This window comes from Melanaphis sacchari, unplaced genomic scaffold (genome assembly GCF_002803265.2).
Source record: "Melanaphis sacchari strain LSU unplaced genomic scaffold, SCAv2.0 Contig33_pilon_pilon, whole genome shotgun sequence".
Classification (NCBI taxonomy): domain Eukaryota; kingdom Metazoa; phylum Arthropoda; class Insecta; order Hemiptera; family Aphididae; genus Melanaphis; species Melanaphis sacchari.
Genome location: NW_020271205.1, coordinates 342,996 through 348,409, shown reverse-complemented (window position 1 = coordinate 348,409; position 5,414 = coordinate 342,996).

The window sequence follows — 5,414 nt, the reverse complement described above, 5'->3', positions numbered from 1 at the left end:
CGGCAGGCCGGCGCCCCGCCCCGCCGCACAGTCAGCATTGGCCCGGTGACGTCACGTTGCGCAGACAATCGGAGGGGTGTGAAGCGGCGGCGGCGGCCGTGACAGCCGTTGGGATTTCGGCCCCCGCGTAGAATTACCCGCCGCGGCTCGTGAATTATCGCACACGGTCGCATGTGCGTCTATATCGATTTTTATTTTTTTTTTTTTTTCACTGCTCCGCGCGACGGCCCCCACGCGTCAAAGTCACCGAGACGCGGTCCTATTTTAAAACTGCCATCGCCGCCCCTCTGCGTCCATTCTGCGTACACGCACACATTATTTATAGATTTAAAACGTTTTACGAGTCCTTTTTAAGTACCTACCTACGTCGTATAGGCCACCGCGAAACTGATGGCGTTACAAACGTTCGACCGGACATTTTCGTTTTGGCCTAGCCGTATGGCGATCTACACGCGGTTTCCGATAAATAGAAATTAAATAAACCACACTTTTGCAATTAAACGATTCTGAAGTTTTAATTTAGTCCGTTTTTAATAAACATAGGTAAATACATGTATATACCTAAATCTAGTATAATATAATTTTAACTCGTTAAAGTCTCGATTGCGATCTGTTCCGGATGTATGAATAAACAATAAATGAGAATTTTATGTGATAAAAATTTTAAATATTTACTTCATTCTAATTATTATTCTGTGTACTTCTTGACCGATAAACGATAGTCGATACTTGATAGGTTCAAGCACGATCAATAGTCAGTATACCCACCATCATGGACCATATACATAATAATTTAAATAATTTCAATTTAGGTCATAGCAGCTTACTATTATTTCATATTTGTAAAAAAATATTAGGTGATCTGATTTAATCATTACTTTAAATAATTTATTTTTATGTTCATGCGTATCATACGTATAAGTAACTAGTGGGTGAATCATTTATTCAATTTTAACCACTGAAAAGGGAAGGAGATAGCGTGAACATTATATAATTTATCCTTTAATTAACATAAACGAATATATACCATATTATATCTAAGCATTATACCTATAACAATTTAATAAGTATACAATGTATTATGTAACATTCAAAAATAAAAATATTTTAAGGGCATATCAAATAGTAAGTAGTTAAAAGTACTACTTAAGTTTACTACTTAAGTAGTAAAGTAGTTTATTAGTAAATATCATTATAGTATGATAATTTATGTATATTAGAAGTAGTGATGGTTTATTATAATATCATAATTGGCTAATTACTGCAGAGTTGTCCAATAACGTAGCAATACGACTGCACTCCATAAAATATATATAGGTAGATGTTGGTTCTTTTAACAACTTACCTTATTCCCAATTTTACAGGCTGAAGTCTGACAACTAAAGTAAATCGTTGAATTTGTTGAAAATAATTTTATATTATGAATTAGTACATAAAATAACTACATAATATGCCTGTTTATACATGGCGTATACTTTATATATTAAATACACAATTGTTAAATTATAGCTTATATATAGATCGATATCGATTCAAAGATTGTGTCTTTACTTTATTAATTTAAGGAAAACACAAATGTTTATTTTACCATGTATCTATTTGTATTTATAAATAATAATGTATTGGACAATTGTTAAAAGAACAACACATATATTTCATGGGACGTAAACATGATGCGTTTTTTTCATGTAAAAAAGTAAGACGAGCGCATCGTATTACAATAACCGTCCAATATAATTGCATATTATTAAGATCTTGTATGTATCTAATTAATGGTTTTTTAGATGGACGCAAATTTTTCTAGTTACTAAATTATACTTAATTATGTTCTAATTAGGCAATATACAGCAGTTTTTCATTATACAGGGAATCGTTTAGCTGGAGCAGCGGCACGCGGCATGATGTATATTGATATTATATCTGCATACTGAAATTACTGATTGGATTTAAAACATAACTGAGGTAGCTTCTCCAGATTTTTTAGTATATACTACACAAATAGGTTTGCAAATCTCACATGGCTATATATAGTTCGGATTCTATTAAGGTATATCTTAAGTCTCTTAAATTTTCATTTTTTTTGGGATTACATAAATGATTTATATACTTAGCAGATAATTGTAAAGAATATAGAATCACGGGAAAAATGTTAAATGTTCAAATAAACAGCTCATGTATATACCATATTTAGTTAATATACCTAATATCGGTCTAATTCAGTTTAAAATATATAGTAATTGGTCTATTTATCATAATAATACTCGTATAGTTGGTGACATAAATTGGGTAATGTACTATTGTAAATGTAGATATATACCTACTACCAGAAAATTATAAAAATATCTATATAATTTATATTTTCAAAACAAAAATCAAAAGTCTATATTTGTTAATTTAATAAGTATATTATAATAATACTAATAGTAGGTATATTTATTGTATATAATTGTAATTATCACACTTTATATACCATTGCATAAAACTATCATAATTAGTTAGATAATTTTATTATAGTTAATAGTTATATATAGTTTGATTCAAAGCTCTGACAACAAATCCAGATGATTTGCATAAATACGAATTACTGCAGTGTTGCAAAACAATATAGAGGCTCGCTACAGTATAGAATGCTATAGCTACTAATCTGGATATATTTAAAAATAAATATATTTGTGAAAACCAGTGCCTATATATATATATATATGGTTATATATACAATAAATTTATATTATACTCATTTATAGCTGGATTAAGACACGTTTAAAGCCTTTATAGGTATTCATTTTCTCAGCCATCCCCACACAATTCACATCACAAATGGTTCTAAATATTATACATTTTATTTATTATAAATATAACTATAATACAATTTTTTTTTTTTTGACTTATTTGAGAAAATCCAAATAAAAATAAAAGTGTTTTTTGAGTAAGATATTTTTTTAGGATATTTTTGGTAGGGTTTATTGCTCTTCGTGGATTTTTCAGTTTTTTAGTTGGTATAAAAACATATAACATTTAGTTAAAAAAATATTTTAATGGATTTGATAATTGTAATCTAACAAACGTATAAAACTATTTCTTAATTCAATAGCTTATCTATGAATAGACTATGAATATACAAATGTATATGTTACTCATATAAGATTATAATAAGACAAACTATATTTTAAAGTTTTTTATGATTATAATTTTTCAATTTTTATTTTAAAATTAAAATTTCTTGTAATTATCTTCAGATTACGTTTAATATATAATTTGCGCCACATACTTACCTTATATTATTCTGTAGTCTATACATTTAAAAATAAAAAAAACATTCTACATATATAAGAACTATAGTTCTTTATTATTTGGAATGTATAAACTATTAAATTATATACTCATGTTGGATAATACATTTTTCGGTAAGTTTTTGAAGTATTTATTATATTTATTTTATTTTGTGGAGAACGGACCACACGTCTATATAGTATAATATTATATATAGCTAGGTAGGCGCTGTTCTCACATATTATGTATTAATATGAACTTAATTAGTTTGCAATGAAAATTCATATAAATATTATTATATATAAATTCTATCATATTAACAAAATTATACCAACATTCATATTTTAAATACATATAGACTGGTATAACTCAAAAATTATTTATATAATAGAAATATTTTAAAAGTAAATAAATAATGATTCATTTTCATTTCCGCATTAATCTGTTAAATATTCTACAACTATTTATATATGCATTACCTTATTTAACTAATTATAAGTAACCATATATTAATATGAATACATAAATTATTTTAAATTTTTTAACTTTTATGATGATACCTATACATGAATAATTTAATAATACATGATAGAACAAACACATTTTGTAAATATAAATACACATATAATTTGTATAAAATCAAATCTATGGTAACAGCTGAGTATTTGTATGTAATTGTAAAAACTTAAAAAAACAGTATACTTTTTTATTTTTATAACTCTTAAATGTTCTAAAATAAAATGGATGAAAATCTGACAAGTTTAGACATAATGATCCTGGAAGCAGCAGGTGACGGACCCGTGAACGGAACAAGCATGCCGATGAACAGAGTTTTGCGGATACAAAGTCTCGTACACGGCAATGGCGCTGGAGATCCTGGTCTTATATTTACTATGGATATTAATCGCACAAGAACCTCAGCACCATTGATAATTGATAATGGACGTGCGGCCTTATAATCATATATTGACAAAATATCGACTTTTGCCATGTTAATAAATATGTTTAAAATATAAAAAATATATAAACTTCTATTAATTATAGTAGAATATAATAACACTAATTACATTTATATATAGATATACGTAGGTATATATTATACATACATAACATGTATTACAAAAAAACTATATCAACTCTTGCACGTTATATTATATTTATATCGTTTGGTAATTTCATTTTTCGATAGGTATATAGGTACATAGTAAATATTTTGTTTCAATATATGATTTTTCCGGTGTTGGTGAGTTGCGGCCCAGTCCCAAAATAACGTACGAATTGCGGCCCGGATTTATGAGAGGTACGTACGAATTGCGGCCATACAATATATAATATATATATATTACATATATATGTGGCAGTGGGATGTAAGATTATTTGAAGCAATTGCTTCATGTCTGAAATATATGAGTTAGTAGCCAAGTCCGGGTGGGTGTATAATTGTTAGATCTCAACATAAATATCATGACAAATATTATAATTAATATAATTTAATACAATAATATACTAATAGGCTACCAATAATCACTGTGCTGACATGCACGTGTTGTCGTAGTTATTTTAGTTCTGTTTCATAAAATCTAACAAAAGATAGCAAATTTTTAAGTTTAGTTTAAGTATAAATGTATACAACTAATATATTCATTTAAATTTAAAATATTATTAATAATATAATATAACGATAATTGATAATAATACAATCTTAAATAAATATAATATTAAAATGTACATTTTTTTAGAATAGTAATTTGCGTTAAATTGTTAATTATTTTAAGCTTTAGTAAAACATTATCAATTATAAACATTAAAGATTGTTGTAAGGAATTTCATTGTTTTTATATAATTTAGGTAATGATAATAATTCAGGCCGCAACTAACCTATACCTAAAATATTACCGGGCCGCAATTCACCGGTCATCAACACCGGAAACGACAAGTCGGGCCGCAACTCACCCTCAGCCGATTTTTAAATTGATAAAAATATTTTGAAATTTAGGCAGAACCTATAACCTATTAAATAGCAAATAACTAATTAATCAGCTGTTATTATTTTTTATATGTATCAATAAGGAAACTAATTTCGTGAGTAGTCATAATCGTTATAATTACTGCGTAGGTAAATATTGCAGATTTTATGTTATAAA